The sequence below is a fragment of the Mercenaria mercenaria genome, chromosome 1 (genome assembly GCF_021730395.1).
Source record: "Mercenaria mercenaria strain notata chromosome 1, MADL_Memer_1, whole genome shotgun sequence".
Taxonomy (NCBI): domain Eukaryota; kingdom Metazoa; phylum Mollusca; class Bivalvia; order Venerida; family Veneridae; genus Mercenaria; species Mercenaria mercenaria.
The window spans coordinates 25989789-26013615 of NC_069361.1; positions in this window are offsets into that span (position 1 = coordinate 25989789).

Here is a 23827-nt window from a genome sequence, read left to right on the forward strand (position 1 = left end):
TAAAGAATCAATGAAGGTTTAACATTAATTAAATAAAGCGTTCCCGGGTATTGAGCCTACTTTACTGACAAAAAAGGGGGCCAAATTTTTAAATTATCCTAATTATAACGCCCAGCTGTTTACCGAGCATGTAAAAAAGTGTTGAAAAGATTTCTTCATAAAATTTTTAAATTTAAACCCCATTTTTTAATGACGCCCTTTAATTTAAAACAGAAAATAAAAAAATTTTTAATAAATTTTTGGAAAGCAATTTTAAATTTTTAGAATTTTCCCTTTCCCCATTCAAATTACCCCCAAATGACATATTCAATTTTTCCAAATTCATTTAAAAAACCCGCCCTTTCAATGCAATTTTTAATGAAAAAGGCATCATTTTTTGAGGAACTATCTCGGGTTTACCTTAGTGGACCAATTTAAACGACAAAAAAAAACCATTTCAGACACTTTCAAAAATTTGTCCCAGTACCGGATAGTACTTTTGGGATACTTTTTTACAGAGTGTTTTAGCATTTAAAATTTTTTCTGCTAACAAATAAAATTTTGGGAAAAAAAACCCTCATAAAATTAAAAATTTAAATTTTTGATAAATTTTAAATTTTACAATATGAATTATATGCCTAAAACGAAATTATTATCTGAAACCATTTTTTCTTGGTTTTAGTGGGTTTTAAATTTATGAAGTAAAACTATAGGAAAAAAAATATAGTCAATTGTACCCGTGTGGGGGGGAAAAGGGACCTTGTTTTTTTAAAAAAAGGACCCTTAAAAATTTGGGGCCCCCAAGGGTCCTTGGGGACTCTTGGGTTTTCAGGTCTAGTGGAACCCCTGCGTCTAATTATTTGGACTACCCGTGTATCTAGTCAAAATAATTCGACATTCAATTGTTTTTATATTTTGACGGGCAAACTAAATGTAAAAACTCGAAAAAAAAACCAAAATAAGGCCCGTACCAGTCATGAGAATTTTTTTAGGTTTTTTTTTTGGTTTTCGCATATAGCTTTTAGAAAACGGTGAACAAAAACCGGTACTTTTACATACAAAGGTTAAAATCACAGAAAATTAGAAATTTTTTGGGTATTTTTTTAAATTTTTTTTACATTAATCAATGGGGAAATTAAAATTCCCCCCTTTCGATACATTTAAATTTTTTTTAAATTTTTTGGGGCCAATTTCGTAAAAAAATCGGCTTTTTAAACCTATGGCGGGGAAACCCGTCGGCCGATAAAAATTTCATCGGAAATTCCCTTCAGCTATTTTGGTCTTTCCAATTGTTTGTGCAAAATGGGGATAATTCCGATATAAAAAAATATCTCAAATTTCCTAGATCGCTCAAATCATTTGGGGACTACCTGTGTATTTTTAAAAAACCTTTTCCATGACAAATTGTGAAAAAAATTAAATTATCGTTTTCAAGTTTACTTGTTTGTGTGCGTTAACATTTGAAAAATTTTTTTGGTACCCGGTGAAACAAAGATACGGGTCGGGTTCGAATTTGGGGTCAAAAAGGTAAAAGGGCGGTCACATACGAACATTTAATTTTTTCCCGGGATGTTTAATTTTAAAACGTTTTGGGCCTAGGATCAAAAATTTTCGTACCCAGAGAAACTTGTAAAATACAGGTAAATTTTTATTTTGGGAAGGTCTGTAGGCCCAAAGGTCAAGGCCCAGGGGATTTGGGGAACATTTTGGATGAAAAGCTTGGGCCTAGATCAAAATTTTGGTACCCGGGAAAAATGTCGGGAAAACGGGGTAAAGGGTTTTCCCTTTGGGGCGGAAAGGTAAAAGGAAAAGGTCACAATAACACGAAACAGTTAAAAGGGTTTTCCGGTTTGATAACTTAAAAAACCTTTTGGGTTTTAGGACCCATGAAAATTGATAGGGGGGTTTGGTTATACCGCAAAACCCCCAAAATATTTTGAGGTCGGGGGGGTCCGGTAAGGGTTTCCAATGCCCCGGAATTTTAAAAAAGGGTTTTTCGGGAAATAACTTAAACCCTTTTGGGGACTGGATCACAAAACAAATCGGGGGTTTGGGTCAGACGCAGATAAACCTTTTTTGTTTTGGGTTTCCCAAAAGGGGTCAAGTGCCCGGGAAACATTTAAAAAAAAAATTTTTAAATACTAACTTGAAAATTTTTGATTCCATCCCTTTCCTTTTTTTATTTTTATTTAAAACTGCCAATTTCAGAATACGTCCCCCCAATTTTCCAATTTTCCCCCAACCATACACATGGAGTAACGACGGATTCGATTTCTAATTGTTTTGGCTAATTTTGAAAACGTCCTTTACATTTATAAACTCCCCCCAAAAGACGCAAACCCAAGTTATGTACATTTAATAAATTTTATTTTTTTCCCCGTTAATTGTCAAAAACAACAACATAAACTAAAAGTCAGTCATGCAATTTTTTTACTTTTTTTTTTAAACCCTGAATATACCCAGTTTTTAGCAGGCCCCTCAGAACATTTAAAAGGCCAACCTTTTTTACAATCTCTCTTTTATCCAAAAGGGTAAAAAAACACCAACCACTCGGCCAAATTAACATTATTTTCCCTTTCCATTGGGATAGCTGTTAAATTAAGGTGCATTTCTCAATTTTTTCACTATTTTTTTTTTTTTAAATTTAAAAAAATTTCCCTTGTGACAAATTGATAAAAAAAAATAAACCCCGCTACAAAATGAAAATTTTGTTACGGTGCTTGAAAGTTTAAGATAAAAAGATCAGGGCTCCAAAAAAATTTTTTTGGCCAATGAGTATTTACCAACATATTTTTTGTAAATGAGAAAAATGGAAAAAATCCTGAATTGACTAAAGAAAATTTTTACTCCGAAAATTTATTACTGTAAAAAAAACCAGAAATCATTTTTTATAAAATATTTTTGGGTTGTAACACCCATGTTTTGGTTTGCAGTTTTTTTTAAATACTTTTTTTTAAGTTTTTGCTTCTTTTTTGCCTTGGTTTTTGGCTTCAAAACTCGCTACCGAATAAAATAAATATTCAATATACCTTCATATTTTTTGGGATAAATTTTTTTTTTGGTTTAAAAAGGGCGTAAAGTTTTTTTCCCCTTTAAAACAGCATTTTTAAAAGAGACTTTTTTTGTTTATTCCGCACGGAATTTGTTTTTTTAAACCCGAAACTGCTTTAAAATACACTCCCAAAACCCAAAACAAAAAAATTTCACAAAAAATTTGATATACACAGACCTGAGTGTAAAAATATTTAAAACCTGGTTTTTTAAGTGCCATTAAATGCGTGTTTTATTTTTCATTGTGGGAAATTTAAAATGCAACTGGCTCTTTTTCCCCCTAAAGAAACCGGGATGTTCAGTTTTTCCCTTTACCCCCGAAAAAAGTCATTGCTGCGTTTCGTTTTTTCGTAAACTTTTTTTTAAACTTTTAAAAATTTCAGACATGGAAAAATTGCATTATTTAAAAAAGCGAAATTTTTCCCTAATACGCCATCTTATCTGGGGGCCCTGAAGTTTACAAAAAAAATTAACATACCCTAACAACTGTGTATTTTTATCGCTAGGTCAGGGACTTTACATTTTTAAAAATAAAATATTTGTTTTTAACAAAAATGCACTTTTTATATTCACCAATTTATAAAGTGCTGGACCCCGCCGAAGGGGTTTTAAGGGGCCCCCAACTTAAAACACACCCCCCTTATCGAAGGGGTTTTTGAGTCCCCACCAAGCGTTAAATTTCTTCATGTGAAAAGCCATTCGGGCCTGGCTTAGGGAGGGAAAAGTCAGTTTTTCTCCCCGGGTGCTGCTCTGACGCATAATCCCATGGGGGGCCCCCTTGTGCTTCCTCCACCATCAAAGCGGAAAGCCCACCAAAATTTTTAAGCCCTAAAAATGGGGTCATGCCAACTTTAAAACCCCAAAACCAAAAATAAGGGCGGACTCCTTCTTTAAACCTTTATGAAATGGGGAAAAAAAAATTTGATTCGGGTTTCATGACAAAGTAATTTTCCCTTTGGGCCAAAAAACCCCCTTGCTGACGACGGGGGAAAAATTTTTTTTTTTTGTTTTACGCCCTTTTTCAAAAATTCTTCCTGTATTTTTGGGGTGGACGTTTACCAAAACCCATTTTTTCCCTGGGAAAGAACCAGTACAAGGCTCCCTTCCTCCGTAAGAATCTCCCAAACGTTCTCACAAAAGAGAAAGGGCCGGTAAAAAGGCCCTCAAACCCAAACCCCCACGGGTTTAAACCGGGAATTTAAAAGTCAGGGGACTAACCAAAACGAAAGTATTAACCCGGCCAATGGACTATAGTTAAATGACCGCACACTCTGTAATTTTTCCCAAAAATTGTTACGAAAATTTCAACCCAAAAAAAGGAAAATGCATATATTTTTTAAGCAAACTGGCTGCGTTTTTTATCTCACCATTTAGCAATTTTTGAAGCAGCCCTAAAAATAAAAAGTGCAAAGACTGAAAACCGTTTAAACCCTGGTCGCACACAGCGGGCTTTTTTTGGTGTAGAAGAAATGACTTACTGAACAGACTTGGGTCCCAAATTGTATTATAGTAACCTGAAAGCAAATTCTTAAAAAAAAGCAATGCATGAGTGGCGACTGCGCAATAAATTTTTTTGTTAAAAAATTTCGTGGGGCATTGTCATAGTTTTCCCATTCTCATTTTAACAACAGCCAAATTTTCTATTATTTGAAAACAACTGCAACAGAACTATGTCCTTTTAAAACAGAAAGGCACTACCCTACTAGTTTATAGCCCAAACCCAAATTTAAAGGGCGACCCCTGGGAAAATACTGAGAAAATTTTTTCATATTGGAAATACCCCCACTTGCGTAAAATACTCCAAAGAGCCCAAAATAAAAACATTTCGAAAAAAAATTTTTCCATCGCTGCCAACGTTTTTACTTTTGGGGTAAAAATTTAAAAGGGCCGATTATTTCACGAACTGGCCTTTAATTCAAATAAAACTTACAGCATAAAAATGGGATTAAATTTTCCTCATCGATTTTTTTTAAAAAGTATAAAAGAATATCCAACATTATAAATTTTCTGTTTATTTAAAAAAACCAAAAAAAATGGGGGGGGGGGGGGGGGGGTTTTACACTTTAACATTACGTGCTGACACGCAAATATGAAACAAACGATAAAATCGTAATTTTACATGCTGTTTCCATTTTTTTGGGCCCCTTCGGGTTTTGACCATAGATTGCTCGTCACAAATAAAAAAACAATCTGAACGTCGAATTTTTTCCCGACAAATACAGGAAATTACCAAACTTTCTTGAGTCTAGGGGCAAAAAATTCCCGTTAAATTTTGAAAATACGCCGTAGTTTTAAATAAATAAATGATGAATAATTTCCGAGTTTTTTTTTCCCTATTGAAAGCAAAAATTTAATAGTTCAGTGAGTAAAGACAACTCGAGTAGCGATTTTTTCCCTGACCCAAAAACCGTGGATATTTTTTTTAAAAAAACTGGATAAAATGTACCCAAATTTAAAAAAATACATGAAACCCAAAAGTCTGCGGGAGCAGTTTTTTTATTTAGTCGAGGCGCTATATAAATCCCTGTATCACATCATTTTTCAAATTTTAATCTAAAATGATTTGAAATGTATATGCTGCACATGAAGCATCATTAGCAGAATCAAACCATCTTGAAAAAAAAACCCCCTGATATCTTGCTTTTTAACTAACCCAAAATAAAAAATACTCTAGGGCGGAGCAAAATAAAAAGATGAACCCAAAATTAAACCCTCTCACCCAAAAACTAAGAACCCCTGTCTTTACCCACCAGCGTTTGATGTTTAAAAGCCCCTTGGGGAGTTTTCTGAAATTGGCGTAAATAGATGTGAAATCAAAAATTTTTAGTCCGTTTTGGGGCCAATAACCTATACTTTTTGGTGCCCCCGTAAAACCCAAATAAATAAATGAGGACGCTTGGGGTGGGATCAAAGAAAAATTCATAGGGAAAGGGTTTATCATGACCAGCAATGACCCCCCTTTTATTTTGGGTCAGCAGGGCAAAAGGTTTAACAAATTTTAGCTTTGACTTGGCTTAGGGTTTTTGTGACAAGGCCGTATTGTGGGTTTTTTCGCACCCTGGACAACTCTTTTTTTTATTTATTTTTTCCCCGGGTTTTTAAAAAACCCGGCTATGGATAAATTTTAATTTTTATGACTGGTCTTTTCACACAATTTTATATGTTTTTTTTTCCGGGGTTGAAATTTCAACTTTTTTTGAAACCCGACAAAATGGGGAAACTGACCCGCGTTTTTGATCTTTTTTTTTATATTCTCCCTTTCAATTTTAATACATGGTAATAAAAAGTCCCGGGTTTACCCATAAAAAATTTCCCCATACAAAATTTAAACAAACGTTTCCCCAAAAACATCTAATGATTACAGGGGGGTGGGGTATTGTATAGCGGGTTTAAAAGCCAAACCCGCGGTTTTAAAAAATTTAAAAACCCCAAATAATCCACCGGTCTCGAACATTGGACCCCAACGACGCATTAAAAAGGGGGCCCAGAGTAAAGCAACTAAAACCCAAAAAAATTTTTTCAAGGAAATCCCCTAATGAGTATATTATTTTTATTTTCTAAAACCTTTTCCCAAAGGGCTTGTACAAAACCTTTATGGCATTTTTAAATTTTTTTTGCACATTTTTAATCGGTTTTCTTTTCCAGCCACCACATGCCTTTTAAACCCCTATGATGTAAAAGATTTTTGACATCAGAACCTAAATTTTTTGTTAAAAATTCACTGTTTTTTAGCCTAAAGTTTAAAAAGGAAAAAAATGGGGGTGTGTTTTAAAAGCAAAAATTTTTTTGATTTAAATTTACAATACCTGCTCCTGAACAAAACGCCGTAAAATTTTTATCCTGGGGCCAAAAATCGCCTTTTTTTTTGCAAAATGGGGGGATTTAAATTTAAAAAACTTCACTAAAAAACCGATTTAGACAAAATTTTGGATTTGGAAGGATACAGGGAAAAAAGGTTAAAAAAAAAATTAAATCCCAAAAAAGATATTTGGGTTTGGTTTTTTCAAAATTTTTAAGAAATGTGGGTATAAACCCTTTTTAATTGCTGAAATGGGGGGTAAAGTTTAAAATTTTAAATTTGCCGTTTTTTTTTTTAAATTTGGGGTCTTTTCAGGATTTTAAAAAAACGCTTTGGGGAAAAATTTTTTTTATTTCATAATAAGACTAGTTACGTGATTTTTCTGGTTTTTTTTTTTTTTTTTTAAACCCAAAAAAAGAATACTAACACTTAAAAATTTTCAAAATTTAAAGTATTGATCCCCGCGCCAAAGAACTCCCCTCCTGCCCGAACCCTGGGCCGGGTTTCCCCTATGTGAAAATATTTTGGGCAGTTTTTTTCACTCATATTTTTAAAATACTTAGCTAACTCCACTAAGGTCAAATTTTTTTAGGAGCCTATATTTTTTTCCACCTTTTTCAAGTTTTTAACAAAAAAGTTGCCAAACTCCAGTGATCTTGGTTTTTAAAATTTTTCTGTTTTTTGCAGGAAAAACAAAAGAAGAAAAAAACGGGGAATTTTTAAAAGGGTTTATGGACTGGTGCTATACAAAGGGGCATAAATTTGGGTTCAATAGGGGCTGGGGGTCAGGAAAACCTTTTTTTGTACAGTGGGAAAATCAAGGGGGTTTAAAAACAGTCAGTTGGTATGGCAGTTTCAGTTTTTTTTGATTTAAAGCACTCTTCAGAACACATTAAAAATTAAAAAATGGAGTTTTGATTTTTGAAAAATTTATCTGATTTTTTGGAAAAAATGGCGTAATAAATTAATGAAAAGTTTTAAAATAAAAGAATTAATTTTTTCGGCAAATTGGAAACCCTGTGAAATTCTGTGTTTTTAGAATATCCCCTTTTTAGAAAAATTAAATTAAAAATTTTTTTGGGGGTTAATAAAATGAGAATTTGAATTTGGGTTTTTCAGGGAAAGGTCATTTTTAGGGCAGAGGGGAAAAACGTTTTTATGGTTTCCAAAAGCAACAATCTCTACAGTTGTTCCAACGATCAACTTTTTATTGAAAAAGGGAAAACACATCTTCAAAAATAAAACAGTAAGTTGTGCATACCAGATTCCTCTTGCAAAAAAATGATATTGTTGGGTTATGGAAGGTAGATGGGGTGTCTCTAAATGGCTAGATCTGCCACAAATATAATCCCCGCGGATGTTGAGGTGCATCATGGAAGTTGCTATACAAATTTAATAAATGATCTTTTACAAAATATATGCCTGCCCACTAAACTAGGGAGGAAAGTGCAGAATTTTTTTTAAAGGTTGGGGGGTGTACAAATTTTTTTTCAAGGTTTTGTTCTCCCTTTGGTAGCCCACTTACGAGAACAAGTTATCCCGGAACACTGGAAGGGTAACCCGCCCCTTTTTACATACAGAACTTCTTTTTTAAATTTGGGGTTTTTTGACAAAAAAATCCCTTTGGGTGGGTGTAGTAAAATATTTTAAAACCCAAATTTTTGAGGAAAAACAAATTTTTTATTGTATTTTTGCTTATTTTTTTGTATTTTCAGTAAAAGGAAAAGGGGATAAGGACCATACAAAAGTTTTTTTGTAAATGTTCCAGCAACCATTTTTTTTTTTCAGGGGGAGTCAATAAAAAAGGGGGGATCTCACAACAAAACAAGAATTAAAAAATGAGTGTTTTAGAACTTGAAGGGGAAATAATTTAGGTACAGTAAGCAGTATCGTGGACTAGGTTTAAAATGACAGGGTGGTCATCCAAGCCCAAAAAAGTTCATTTTTTAAGTTAAATGGGGATGGTTTTTTAGTAAATTTTTCACAGTCCCTGAGCATAACTTGATAACCCTTTAAGGGCTTTTTCATTACATGTATGGTTGGCAATGAGACAATTTCTTTTCATTTACATGTAAGCTTTTTTCCCAAAAAATTGATTTTTTTTTCTGCTTTCTTTTTCCTATTATTGACTGATCGATTTTTACAGAAAATCTCCTGTAAATTTTTTAAAAGACCTCGGTGTCAAAGCTTTATTACACTATCTAGGAATCCAAAAAATTTTTGGGAAAAGCTTTTTTTTAACTCATCCCCTTTCAAAAAATGTGAGAATAATGTTTCCCGAGATTTACTGGGGGTTTCACAAAGTGTTTAAAAGTTTTCAAAGTTCCAAATAATCCAGATGCTTCAATAGAGAATTCGTATTTCCTGTCAGCAGCAGCAAATGATAGATTGGTCAATGCATGGTAGGTCAGAAAATACAATTAGCTTGTAAAAGTTCTCACCCTGATCTAAACTTCTGTTTAAAGTTCAGGTCCTGTTAAAGCAAGAGGTGTAACAGATTAAATCATTGATGAATTGCGATTGTTAGTGTCATTATATTTTGAACAAAAGTTCAAGGTCATATTTCTGGTCTTTTAAAATACACTAAACATGTAGAAACTGGTTTTAATGGAATCTTGGCCCGGGAAAATCACATTTTCTAATTTTTTAAATTAAATTTAGGGAAAAATTTTACATAAATATGGTTTTTCCCAATAATACCAAAAATAAACACATACTTTTTAGGCAGAATTTAAAACATCCCTTCAATAAAAAAAGCATTGGCAAGCTTTTTTTTCTACCAGATGAACCAGTCATATGCGATTTTTTTCACACCATAGTGAAAAAGGGTTTTTTTTTTTTTTCTCAAAAATTTTTTTAAAACGAATTACCCGTGTTAAAACTGTTTGTTATGGGAAATATGTGGGCTTATTGGAGGCGTTTAACTGGGGGTGTTTCCCCGGGGGAGCCTCTTTGGGCGGTGGGGAAGGCCCCCTTTTTTAAAAGGGCAAGGGGGACCTTGAGATTTAAAAAAAGGGTTTTGAACAAAAATTAACAATTTTTAGCCTATGAACCCCATGTTTTTTTGGGGCATTAGATCAAAAGGGGGGCCCAAATTTCCCAAAAATTGAAAAAAAATTTTTACCAAAGTGGGGGGTGCCTATGTTTTTTCAAACCACTCTTTTTTTTCAAGGGCTACTTCCCGACAAATTTTTTGTAGGAAACTTGGGAAAAATTAAAAAAAAGTAAATTAAAAACTGGGCTTTAATTTGGGTTAAAAAATGTTGGGTTGTATTATTTTTTTAGCCACTGGTTCTTTTTTTGGGCACGAAAGTGGGAAAGCCTTTTGTATGGAAAAAAACTTAATTGGGGAAATTGTAAGATATATATATTTTAATATATGAACTTTAAGGGTTAAAAAGGGCAGATATTTGTCACTTAACAAAGAAAAAAGAAAAAAAAAACCAAAACCTCTGCCATACATTTTTCCAAAAATTTTCACTATGGTTTTTTGTTCATCTGCTGACTGATTGCAGGTTTTAGAAAAAAACCTGGGTCCCACCACCAGTAGGAAAAAAACTGCTATTTTAGCTTTAGCCCCCAGAACATGAAAATTTCTCCCTTTAATGCAGCAAGTGGAAATGCAGGGTGAGTGCTTTTACCTGCATGTTAGGGGGTACATTTTACATGTGCAAAACTAAACCCCAAAAATGTTACCCTTTATTGAAAAACTTTTTTTGTGCAAGTTCCAAAACCCATAAAATAAAAAAAATCTAAAAGAAAAAAAAAGCGATGTATGTTTGTTTTAAAGAAAATGCCTATTTTTTTCTCCCTTTCCCTTTTGGGGAGCCTTCCCTTAAATTTTTTTCCCCCCTGTGAATTTTTTTTTTAAACCTGCAGATAAAGATAATTTTTTGTTGTAAAGTTTTTTCTCTGCGGATTAAGCTGCATCACATGTTAGTTTTTTTGCTATTAAAATGTGCATGTTTTGGGTTTTTGGGGGCTTTTCTGTGTTGCCTGGGTACTTTTAAAAATTTATAGACCTTTATGTCTTTCTAAAATTTAGAAACCAGGGAAAAGGGAAAAACCGACCAGAGCAGAAAAGTCACTGAAGCAGTAACAAAAATGTGACAAAGTCCCTTTGGGGCGGGGGCAACCCCCCTGTTTGGGATGTGCCCCTTTTTTGCCTGAAACATTATGCACTTTTCCTGCAGCTTATAAGTTTATTTTCGCTTTTTTGCAAATTTTAATGGGGTTTATAAACATGGAAAATCAATTTTAAAAATCGTAAAGGGTTTTTATCATATGTTGTAAAAAATTTTAATGTTACCTAGTTTTTGGGTTTTTGTTGTAAAAAAAAATAGTTAAAAATGAGGTTTTTTTGTTTTGTAGGTATAGTAATTAAATAAAAATGAAATTTTTTTCCCAAAAGAAAATTCAGTATTTTAAATAAGCCATTTTTTCTACTGGATTAAAAAGGAAATTTCAAAAGATGTAGTGGAAAAAGGGAAATAAATGAGATGCCCTCCTGGTAATTTACATCTTGATGGGCTGTTTTTTCCAGTCAGGTTTTATACCAGGGACTAATCACTCCGTACTGCTGATTGTCCTTTTTTTAGGGATCGGGGTTTTAAAGGCAGATACATTAATTTCTGTTGTTAAATTCTAAATATCATGACTATGTAATTTACTTTTTAAATGAAAACATACTTCCGTTGGGGAAAAAAGAAATTCCCCCACTAGCATTTTTTTGAATAACCTTTGGTGTAATTTTTTTTTCTGCACGTTTGATAAACCGAAATAAAAGGTGACATCATATGAGCCTTTCCATGAAAAACCCAAAAAGTGGCTTTTTCGAACCCGCATGGATCCAAACCCCCCTTGCATCCGCCAATCTGGTCAGGAAACCATGCTGTTCGCTAACAGTTTCTCCCCCAAATTTCCCAAAGGGTTTAAAAACGAACAGCATGGGGCCTGACCAAACTGCGCGGAAGCGCAGGCGGGCGGATCCATGTTGGGCCCAAAAACCCCCTAAGTTGATTTTTTTCATGGCACGGTCTATATCCCCGGGTTTCCAAAAATCTTAAAAAAAGAGCATACCCGACCTTTCTTTTATTAGCTCACTTTTTTTTTTAAAAAAAAAAAAAAGATAGTTTTTTGTCCCTCCCCTTTTTTCGGTTTTTTGGGGTCGGCGTTGCCTGGGTTAAAATTTTTTTGTTTTTGGTCAGCTTTTTTTCCTAAACTACAAACTATTGCTTTTTAACTTGGAATCCCTTTTCACCATCAAAGCTGCCCGTATCAAGAAACAAAACTCCACTTGCTTTTTTTTCAAGATTTTTGGCCCCCTTTTTTTTGTACTTAGAAAATATCAATTTTTGGTTAAGTTTTTTTTGTTTTTTTTAAGGTCAACTTTTTTCCCCAAAATGTCCCCAAAAATTGCTTTGAACTGGCATACTTGTTTAAACCCTCATAACAGACCCTGTACAAACCCCGAAAAATAACTCCCCTCTTCTTTTTCAAGAAATTTTTGCCCCTTTTTGGTTTTAATTTTTTTTTAGGGCACTTTTTTTCCTAAACATCGACCAAATTTCTTTTAAAAACCCCCTTTCAACCTTGTTCCCCATCATAAGCTTTAACCCCCGGGAAAAGGGGCCCAAAAAACATAACCCCTCCTTTCTTTTTTCAAGATTTCCGTAGATAACCCTGTAAAAATCGCACCCCGTGTAAAAAGCGCACCTCCGTTTTTTGGGAACCAAAAACCTGGAAAAAACTTTTTTTTGTAAAAATTTTTAAACAAATTTTTAAAGGGAAAAAAAAATTGAAAGTAATGTTTTTACAAACCCACAACCCCCCCAAAGACTAAATTCCGCGGCGAATAGCTAAATTTTTTTTTGCCAAACTATTGATTTTCTTTTTTTGAAAATCAAAAAAAAAAATAGTTATTGCTGGTTTTTTAAATACAAACAAATATTTATGAAATTTTTAAAAAAAGTAAATGTTCGGAAATTTAAAAATTTCCCGGCGGATGCGTAATTGGACCCCGCCAAACTATTGATTTTTTTTTGTTTAAAAAAAAACCAGAAAAAAAAAAAAAGGGTCTCCCAAACCCTTTATTTTTTTTTCATGAAAAAAGAAATCAAAAAATCAAAAAATAAAATGTTTTTTGTTGTTTTTTAAAAAAAAAACCAAAAATTAATGAATTTAAAAAAATGAATGTTTTGGGAAAAATAATATATATTTATAATAATTTTTAGCGAAAAAATAAATAAAAAAGGCCATTTTTGACAATAAAAAAAAAGGTTGACAATTCTTAAAAATTTTTTAAAAAGGGCCTTTTAAAATGCCTTTTTTTTACAATATCTGAGAGGTAATCCCCTTTCCTTTGGGAAAATATGGTTGGCTCTTTAAAAATGCCGTTTTGGGCCAAAATCTGAGAAGTTGGGGCCCTTTAAAAATCCGTTTTTTTTACAAATCTGGGGAAGTGGCTCTTTAAAATGCCCTTTTTAAAACATAACTTAAAGTGGCTCTTTAAAAGGGCCCTTTTTTAAAGACAAAATCTGAGAGGTATTCCCCTTTCGGAATAAATTTTGGGTTTGGGATTAAAAGTCCGGGTTTTTTAAGCCTTGGGGAAAAGGCCCTTTTGAGTGGTCTATACTGGTATTAACGGTTCCAGAATCCCCCTGAAGTCATCGTCGCTGAACCCTCGAATTTTCTTCGCGTCGTTTTTCCCCCGTCCAACAACCCCTGGATGAAGAAATCGGATATTTCTTCGGGGGTTGGTTTTATGTATTTCCTTTGCCAAAAACATCTTCCCCCCTCACATCGGGGGTAGTACTGGGGCTAGTTGTTTTATCTTCCCAAAGAGATCATCTTCTTCCCGTCCCTGCATTTTTATATGCACAAATTTTTTAAAAAACACGACGATAAGTTGGGGTCCATTTTCCCCCACGCATCACGATCCACTGGGAGAAAATTTTTTTCTAATTCCGGGTTTTTCATACGTCCTTTTTGTGAACGAAATGCCCCCATCAAACCCGGGGTACCATTTATTTCCCAACCCGCGCTGTAAAAAGGGAAACCCTTTATAGGCTTATTGATGCTACGTCCATGGTTGGTTTTCGATGTCATGGCCCCCCGGGGTAATCGATATGCCCGGTTTCCCCCCCGTTTTTGCTTTACCCCTGTCCTTGACTTTTTCCCGATTTTTTTGGGCCCGAAAAAGATCCCCAAAAAAACCCGTAGCCCTTCTTTGTAAAAACCACCGGGCGACTTTCCCCCACTGTTTTTAAAAAACCCCGTCCATAAACCCGAGTGTTATCCATCCCACCCTTTTTCTTGGGACCCAACACGGTCCCTTTGGCCCTTGGTCCCCCCTTTTGGGAGTGTTTTCCCCCCTTGAAAAAAAAACGTATGGTGGGAAATTTTCTTTCCCCCACAGACGGGAAGCATTTAAATTTTAAACCCCGTTCTTTTTTTGTTTTCCCCCCTTTTGATGGGACGTTTTTTGGGCCCCGGGTTTCATTACAGATTTTTTGCAGACGGCAAGGGCCAAAGTAGGGGGGTCTGGGCCCGCGTTGCCGATCTGGACAAAACCCTTTTGTTTATTTTTTGGGGCCCTTTTGATGACAAACTCTGGAACGACAAAATCTTTTTCTTTAAAAAACCCTTTCCCGGGGGTTTCTTTTTCCGGTGGGTTTTTCCGCCCGGCGGGGATTTAATTTTTGGGTGTTGTCGTCCTGAAAACCCTACAACCCAGTTCCCTTTTATCCCCTTTTAATCCAAAGGAGGTGCCCTTTTGCTGTGGCGTAAGCTTGGGCCCAAGCGGAAACTCTAGCGTTGAACGCTATGCCCCCTCGACGGGAAAAGTTTTGGGGAACCCCTTTACGATACGCGCTCTAATTCGGGATGAAAGTGCCCCGGGGCCCCCCCCCTCGGGGGCCCTTTCCCTTCTCGGGAGTTTTCTAGACGACTCTTCTGTCTACCCCCATAAAAAGAACGTTGTTTTCATTGACCCAAACCCACCCGCTGCCTTTTAACCCCCCGGCCCCTTTTGCGAAGATGATGATTCCCAAATTTTTCTCTGGGTTTTTGTACAATTTAAAGTTTTGGCACCCAAACTGAAGACAATAAATTTTTTAATGACAAAAGTTAGCACTTAATTTAAGGTAATCCTGGAATTTTGGTTAAGTTTGTTTTTTGGGAAGGGGGTTTTTAAAGTCATGCAGATACTACAAAGACCGCTTTTGGTTTTAAAAACCCCGAACAAACTTCTCGTCATTAAAGGGAAAAAACATTCAGATCAAGTCATATTTTTTCAAAATGTTTTTACAGATCAAACAAATTGAAACGAAATGTAATTAATTCCGCCAATTATCGGCAATTTTTGAGAATGCCCCGTATACTTTTGTCAGTTTTTTTTGTTTCCGGGAGTTTTTCCCTGTCTCAATTAAAAAAAAAACGCTCAAAACCCAAAAAATTTCTGTAAACCCGCATTTAATTTTTTTTGAAATTTCTCTTTAAAAAAAAATAATGTTTTTGTTTTTTTTATAAGTTTTTTATATTTAAAAAATTTTTTAAAACTAAAAATTTTCGTGGGTTTTTTATCAGGGGATTAACCCTACGGCAACTATCCAAAATTAACAATCCTTTAAGAGTAGTTTTTCCCTTTAAAGAAAATTTGGGCCCAAAACCCTAAAAATATTTTTTTTTTGAAGCGGGGAAAATTTTTTTTTTAAACCCGTTATAAAATGCGCACCCACGATTTGGGGGGGGTTCCTGGGGTAAAAAAAATGGCCCTTTTTACATTTGGGATCTACGTATGGCCCCCTTTTGGGCTTAGAAAATTCAGATTTCTTTGGGTTTAATTTTATGTTTTTGGTGAACTTTTTCTCTTAAAATATCAAAGCTATTGCTTTGAAACTTGCAACACTTGTTCACCATCATAAGCTGACCCTGTTATAGCAAGCAACATAACTCCATCCTGCTTTTTGCAATAATTATTGCCCCTTTTGGACTTAGAAATTATTTTCTTGGTTGAGTATTATGTTTAAGTATACTTTTCTCATAAACTATCAAAGCTATTGCTTTAACACTTGCAACAGTTTTTCACCATCATAAGTGGACACTGTACATCAAGAAACATAACTCTATCCTGCTTTTTGCAAGAATGATGGCCCTTTTTAGACTTAGAAAATCATGGGTAGGACAATATTTTTATTATACAAAAAAAATCAGATGAGCGTCAGCACCCGCAAGGCGGTGCTCTTGTTTCACTATATTATAGACCATATGTTTGTTCACAACTGTGAGAAGTTTCATTAAAATTCACTTATAATAAAAAAAAATCTGTTAGCAAAAAGGTTGTTATACTTGTGATTTCCCCATAGACACCCAGTATGAAAACTTAAAACATGCGATCCAAACTTTTTTAATCAGTCTAGCTAAAAATCAAACACGATACCTATCTTTTTTATTTGAGGAATTTTCTAAGTATATTCTGATGTATTGAAAAGTCAGGGTTTAATAAAATTCTGCATTTGAGAAACACTTCTGAAACATGTGGAACTACCTCGAAATTTAACAAACATAAAAAAATTAAATTACCTGAAAAGTAAGATAAATAATCATGAAAGTGTCTTTTGGTTTAAATTAATTGTAATATCAAATTAACATAATTACTGAAAAAGTAGAGAAACAATTATAGTGCATCTGAGATACTGTCATGATGGAAAAAGTCAATATTCTACTTGAGTTTTTACAAGGTTTAGCAACCATTTTCACGAATTTGTTAATTTACATTGATTTACATCTTCAAACTTAGTAAATATGTTCTTAACTATTTCAGAGTGAAGCAGTACTAAATAAATAGTGCTTTGTGCTAGTATATGATGATTGTTTTACATTGGGAATCTCTCTGACACATGATATATGGAGATATGTAACTTCTGATGCTGGTACTATTTCTGTTTTTAAGCTGTGTTAATTAACCTTTAGCCTGCTGACAGCAAGTGATTCTGCACTGTTCGCTATTAAGTCAGTAAATTTTCATTGAGCACCGCTTCGAATAATAAATGGTATTGTCCAAATTGAATGATGGACCAGTCCATTTTAAAAATTTACCAGGCTATTAAGGGTTAATTGCTACACAGTCAGGAGTAATATCGAAATAATAAATACATGCATTTGTAACATGGATGTAACACTACATACTAGGGACTGAGTTTTTTAGCTCACCTGTCACAAAGTGACAAGGTGAGCTTTTGTGATCGCGCGGTGTCCGTCGTCCGTCCGTCCGTCCGTAAACTTTTGCTTGTGACCACTCTAGAGGTCACATTTTTCATGGGATCTTTATGAAAGTTGGTCAGAATGTTCATCTTGATGATATCTAGGTCAAGTTCGAAACTGGGTCACGTGCCTTCAAAAACTAGGTCAGTAGGTCTAAAAATAGAAAAACCTTGTGACCTCTCTATGAGGCCATATATTTCACAAGATCTTCATGAAAATGGGTCAGATTGTTCACCTTGATGATTCTAGGTCAAGTTCGCGAAACTGGGTCACGTGCCTTCAAAACTAGGTCAGTAGGTCTAAAAATAGAAAAACCTTGTGACCTCTCTAGAGGCCATATATTTTACAAGATCTTCATGAAAATTGGTCAGAACGTTCACCTTGATGATTATCTAGGTCAAGTTCGAAACTGGGTCACGTGCCCTCAAAAACTAGGTCAGTAGGTCAAATAATAGAAAAACCTTGTGACCTCTCTAAAGGCCATATTTTTCATGGGATCTGTATGAAAGTTGGTCTGAATGTTCGTCTTGATGATATCTAGGTCAAGTTTCGAAACTGGGTCCACGTGCGGTCAAAAAACTAGGTCATTAGGTCTAAAAATATAGAAAAAACCTTGTGACCTCTCTAGAGGCCATATATTTCATGAGATCTTCATGAAAATTGGTCAGAATGTTCACCTTGATGATATCTAGGTCAAGTTCGAAACTGGGTCACGTGCCTTCAAAAACTAGGTCAGTAGGTCAAATAATAGAAAAACCTTGTGACCTCTCTAGAGGCCATATTTTTTACGGGATCTGTATGAAAGTTGGTCTGAGTGTTCATCTTGATGATATCTAGGTCAAGTTCGAAAGTGGGTCACGTGCCCTCAAAAACTAGGTCAGTAGGTCAAATAATAGAAAAACCTTGTGACCTCTCTAAAGGCCATATTTTTCATGGGATCTGTATGAAAATTGGTCTGAATGTTCATCTTGATGATATCCAGGTCAAGTTCGAAACATGGTCATGTGCGGTCAAAAACTAGGTCAGTAGGTCTAAAAATAGAAAAACCTTGTGACCTCTCTAGAGGCCATACTTGTGAATGGATCTCCATTATTATTGGTCAGAATGTTCACCTTGATGATATCTAGGTCAAATTTGAAACTGGGTCACGTGCCTTAAAAAACTAGGTCAGTAGGTCAAATAATAAAAAAACCTTGTGACCTCTCTAGAGGCCATACTTTTTATGGGATCTGTATGAAAGTTGGTCTGAATGTTCATCTTGATGATATCTAGGTCAAGTTCGAAACTGGGTCAACTGCGGTCAAAAACTAGGTCAGTAGGTCTAAAATTATTAAAATCTTTTGACTTCTCTAGAGACCATATTTTTCAATGGATCTTCATGAAAATGATCTGAATGTTCACCTTGATGATATCTAGGTCAGTTTCGAAACTGGGTCACGTGCGGTCAAAACTAGGCCAGTAGGTATAAAAATAGAAAAACCTTGTGACCTCTCTAGAGGCCATATTTTCATGAGATCTTCATGAAAATTAGTGAGAATGTTCACTTGATGATATATAGGTAAAGTTCAAAACTAGGGTCATGTACCTTCGAAAACTAGGTCAGTAGGTCAATAATAGAAAAACCTTGTGACCTCTCTAGAGACCATATTTTTCATGGATCTTCATGAAATTGGTCAGAATTTTTATCTTGATAATATCATAGGTCAAGTTCAAACTGAGTCACATGAGCTCAAAAACTGGTCACTATGTCAAATATAGAAAAAAACGACGTCATACTCAAAACTGGGTCATGTGGGAAGAGGTGAGCGATTCAGGACCATCATGGTCCTCTTGTTTTAAAGACATTTTTAAGCATACAGGGTACTGTTGGGATATAGATATATGACAAGAGATGATATAAATTTAAGAACTCAGTATAAAATTGTTATATGTATCACTCGGTTATATATAAGACTGCACTGTTGTGCTCCCAACTGCAAAGTGAATGAGGATTTGGGTTTGCCTTTTCATGACATCGGAATTGTGCTTTATATACGTACTTTAAAAATGACAGGCCTTGCACATCTGCATTGTTAAAAAGTGCTATGTTTGTTTATGATTCAACCGTTTTAATGTCAATTTAGCTGTTGATTTTTTTTTTTTAAAATTAACGAGACATTTTTTGGTCGATTTTTCTATAAGGGAGGTAATTTGGGCTGGATAATATTGTTTGTTTTTCCCCAGTGCTGCCCTTTGTTTCTAATTTTGTTGAAAATGTGCTGAAAACTAAAGCCCATTTCTGTTAAAAAATTACTTTATTTTTTTTACAGTAAAATTGATAGTGCTAAATGTTCAATAAAAGTTGAAAATGGAAAGAATGGCCGAGAATTGATACACCAAGTCATAGGAGGGTTCTTCCTAGAATAAGTCATTCTGAGATCTTTTTTTAAACCATTGAGTTTTTATTAGCTCACCTGTCACAAAGTGACAAGGTGAGCTTTTGTGATCGCGCGGCGTCCGTCGTCCGTTGTCCGTCCGTGCGTGCGTCCGTAAACTTTTGCTTGTGACCACTCTAGAGGTCACATTTTTCATGGGATCTTTATGAAAATTAGTCAGAATGTTCACCTTGATGATATCTAGGTCAAGTTCGAAACTTGGTCACGTGCCATCAAAAACTAGGTCAGTAGGTCTAAAAATAGAAAAACCTTGTGACCTCTCTAGAGGCCATATATTTCACAAGATCTTCATGAAAATTGGTCAGGATGTTCACCTTGATGATATCTAGGTCAAGTTCGAAACTGGGTAACGTGGGGTCAAAAACTAGGTCAGTAGGTCTAAAAATAGAAAAACCTTGTGACCTCTCTAGAGGCCATATTTTTTATGAGATCTTCATGAATATTGGTCAGAATGTTCACCTTGATGATATCTAGGTCAAGTTCGAAAACTGGGTCACGTGGGGTCAAAAACTAGGTCAGTAGGTTTAAAATAGAAAAAACCTTGTGACCTCTCTAGAGGCCATATTTTTCATGAGTCTTCTTGAATATTGGTCAGAATGTTCACCTTGATGATATCTAGGTCAAGTTTGAAACTGGGTCACGTGGGGTCAAAACTAGGTCATTAGGTCTAAAAATAGAAAAACCTTGTGACCTCTCTAGAGGCCATATTTCTCAATGGATCTTCATGAAATTGGTCAGAATGTTCAGCTTGTGATATCTAGGTCAAGTTCGAAACTGGGTCACGTGGGGGTAAAAACTAGGTCAGTAGATCTAAAAATAGAAAAACCTTGTGACCTCTAGAGGCCTATTTTCATGAGTTCTTCATGAATATTGGTCAGAATGTTCACCTTGATGATATCTAGGTCAAGTTCGATACTGGGTCAGTGGGATCAAAACTAGGTCAGTAGGTCTAAAAATAGAAAAACCTTGTGACCTCTCTAGAGGCCATATTTCTCAATGGATCTTCATGAATATTGGTCAGAATGTTCACCTTGATGATATCTAGATCAAGTTTGAAACTGGGTCACGTGTGGTTAAAACTAGGTCAGTAGATCTAAAATAGAAAACACTTGTGACCTCTCTAGAGGCCATATTTTTCATGAGATCTTCATGAATATTGGTCAGAAGGTTCATCTTGATGATTTCTAGGTCAGGTTCGATAACTGGGTCACGTGGGGTCAAAAACTAGGTCAGTAGGTCTAAAAATAGAAAAACCTTTGTGACCTCTCTAGAGGCCATATTTTTCATGAGATCTTCATGAAAATTGGTGGGACTGTTCAGCTTGATGATATCTAGGTCAGGTTCGTAACTGGGTCATGTGCCGTCAAAAACTAGGTCAGTAGGTCGAAAAATAGAAAAACCTTGTGACCTTTCTAGAGGCCATATTTTTCACGAGATCTTCATGAAAATTGGTGAGAATGTTCACCTTGATGATATCTAGGTCAAGTTTAAAAGTGGGTCACGTGCCTTCAAAAACTAGGTCATTAGGTCAAATAATAGAAAAACCTTGTGACCTCTCTAGAGGCCATAGTTTTCAATGGATCTTCATGAAAATTGGTCAGAATTTTTTATCTTGATGATATCTAGGTCACATGTGCTTAAAAACTAGGTCACTTTGTCAAATGATAGAAATAACGACATCATATTCAGTTCAACACTGGGTCATGTGGGGATAGGTGAGCGATTCAGGACCATCATGGTCCTCTTGTTTATCTTTCGTTTTACGGGAGATTTTTGAAAAATGAGCAGGGGGAGGAGGGAAAAAAAAAATAAAATAAAAAGCTTGAAAATGAGTATCTCGGAAAAAAATAAAAATAAAATAGAATTTTTTAAGATTTTTTTTTATTTTGATGAACTTTCGTTTCAAGTTTTGTTTACTTGTGTTTGTGTCCAGTATTAAATATTGTGATGTATTGTTGTTTTAAGACTATAAAAGCCATTTATACAGGATGAACATTGAATAAAATTTTGTCAAAATGTACATGCCAGACAATTATTTTCATGTATGCTTGTGAATAAACTGCTTCAGGCACTGTAACTCACACTGGCAAGTCTTTAAAATTCAGAAAGCTTGTTTTACTTAATTTAAGTGGAAGACAAAAATTATTTTATCTGTTACAACAGAGCCGTTACAACAGCCACAGTAAATTTCAGTGACAGAAAGTAGAGACTAAACACGTCTGGTATAAAGTGGCCTGGTAGTGTAGTAGTTTTGGTGGTTTGGTTTGCTTGCATCTTCTGCTGTGTAACCTCTGCTTTTTATACATAATATTTACTTATTGTATCTTTTACCAATATCATCTTTAACAGCTAACTTTGCAGTTTAAGCCAGCTCATAATATACTGGGTTTTATCAGCAAAATAAAGTATTTAATAACTTTGAATAATCGTCACAGTGCAGAAGGCAAGATTTTTTTTTCAGTGATGAAAAACGAAAGATAATCTAGCAAAAAGTAAACTGAAAATTTACCTCATTTAACTCTGTAATTTGCAACTTTTTATATACACTTAGTTCAAGTACTGAAGTTGCATCACTTTTTGTCAAAATATTGTCTCCAATAAAAAGTATTCTTTATTATTCTTTATACACTTATGAATTCTATGAAGTTACAAAAGAAATGGACCATCTGTCTGAGAGTTTGCCAACACTACCAGCTGCTTTACGCCAGACAGTCTCAAACCTGTGTAAAGTGTGAGGGGTCACCATTGAAATAAAAATGTAAAAAAAATCTGCTGTTACAAACATTTATTTGTTCTGCAAACAATTAATGTTTTGAATAAAGTTTAATGTCAAAGCACCTTTGATATTGTATTACCTTTCTATGGCAAACTTGTAAGTTGAATCTATTGAAAACAAAATGTGAGTAAGACAATCTTTAGACAATTTAATGCTTTTAATACTGTCACTTTTATGAAAGGAGTATTATGTACAATAGTATTATTTCCCGGAAAATATATATTTTGGAAAGTTTTTAAAAAAAATTTGGACACAATAATCATCGTCCATCCACCCATGTAGAAAGAGAGAGAGAAAAACACGTTAAAGATTATCGGTAATTATTCAGTGATAAACTAAGTAATGTTGACCTTGTTTTCATGATCAATTTACACCCCCTCAAAGAGCTAAAAGAAGTGTGTCCATGGTGTCAGTATCTTGACATCTGAAGCGGAGATCAAAGCGGTATTTTTGCTCGAGATTGTCATGGCATTACGTCATGTTTTCGCGCCATGTGACACATCACTGTCTGATCGTACCGCATCGGTTCTTAAAATTGCTGAGAAATAGAAATCAATAAAAAGTTTCTTCTTTAATTTGTTATCAAAAGCGAATGTGCTATATCCCGTATAAAAGGTAAATGTCTCAAATGATAGTTACTATAGTGGATATCCTACCTCTGTGACCTATTTGCCCTCAAGGAATTTACATTATTGTTTGACAAGAAAAACTTTTAAATTGTTGGTCAAAAAATACATGTACAAAGATTCATTTAAAACTTATTAAAAACCGCAGTGACATCACATTGCTTTATTTTAAAATCGCATTTCTATTTACGTTCACGAGGTCACGTAACCTATTCTGCCGCACTAACAGAAATCGTTTTAGTCCATGTATTGTAATTGCTGCCGCTTTTTCATTATTTAAGATTTTTTTATTGTGTTTTTTGTACTTTCTGGTCAAAATTCTGAAATTTAAGCCCATAGTATTCATCATTTATTTACTTTTAGAAAGAAATAAGTAACTAAGATCGCGCTGTTTGAATTTTTACAAATGATTATATGAAAATTCGACCGTTTTTATAGAATTTTGCCCACATTTCTGTCGATATCTTATTAAAATCATTATAGAATTCAAAAAGTATTATTTCTCAAGGGGTGTTGAAAACTTGAAGCGAAAATATTAAGAAATGAATGCACTATGCACGGTTTTTTGTGTACGTGTCGATGTAAATTAGATGTTACGACAGGTCACACGTGCTTGTGGAATGGAAAATTACCGGCATGACGTTTTGATATCTTTACGATTCGCGGGTAAATTCCAGTCAATCCAGGTAGCGACTGAACCATCTTAAAGTTTGTTGACGTTTTTGTAGATGTAATTTCTGAATTTTGGTAAAGTAAGGACGTAAAAAAAACACTCGCCCGATCGGTCGAGTACACAGCGAGGTCCACTTGTCCTACTCAGACTTAACTCGCCAATGCGAGCGGGCGAGTGGAATTTTACACCCTGTTAATGCAGATAAATGTACCGCAAAACACGATA